The sequence below is a fragment of the Buceros rhinoceros genome, unplaced genomic scaffold, assembly GCF_000710305.1.
Source record: "Buceros rhinoceros silvestris isolate BGI_N320 unplaced genomic scaffold, ASM71030v1 scaffold11807, whole genome shotgun sequence".
Classification (NCBI taxonomy): domain Eukaryota; kingdom Metazoa; phylum Chordata; class Aves; order Bucerotiformes; family Bucerotidae; genus Buceros; species Buceros rhinoceros.
Genome location: NW_010422805.1, coordinates 30,180 through 30,869, shown reverse-complemented (window position 1 = coordinate 30,869; position 690 = coordinate 30,180).

Here is a 690-nt window from a genome sequence, read left to right as displayed (position 1 = left end):
GTAGATTCTCCAAAGGCTCTTTCCAGGCCAACCACCAGCTCCTGCACAACCTGCTGCAACACAAGGAGCTCCTCACTGGCCACCCTGATGTGCCAGTATGGCAGTCAGACACTGTTGGTGTTCACCGCTGAACAGGTCCCACTTGGATCCGCAGCAGCAGAAGAGGCTGGAGCAGTAGTTTGGCAAATGGCCTCTCTCCTTCCCCATCGCCCTTGCTCCAAATGCCCCAAATCTCTGGGTAGGGCCAGTCATGCTCGAGACCCAGAGGAGAGGGAGGCACACAGGAGGCAGCAGCTTCCGTACCTGCATGAGAGCTTGCAGGACAGTTATTAAATACATCTGCAAACAAAGCAGATGACTGAAAATGCCACTTTGCAGCCTCCTGGCAGCAGTCACCATGCTGAAGAGGAGCCCAAAACTAATTTTTTACACACGCATCCCCCCTACTTTAGGTAGTAATTTAGAGATCAGAGGAAGGACTTGACAGTTTAATATTTAATCAATTTGTTTCATGTTTCGACCATCACGTTAATGATCTGTGTGTCACAACAATAATCAAGTGGGGCAGAAACTCGCTTGCAATTAGCCACTTCTCCTGTCACAGCCTAGAGCATCACAGCTTCTAATTTTAGCCACGTGCTTGCTTTAAAATCTAATTTACATTCTGTTTCCCCCCCCCCCCCAAAAACA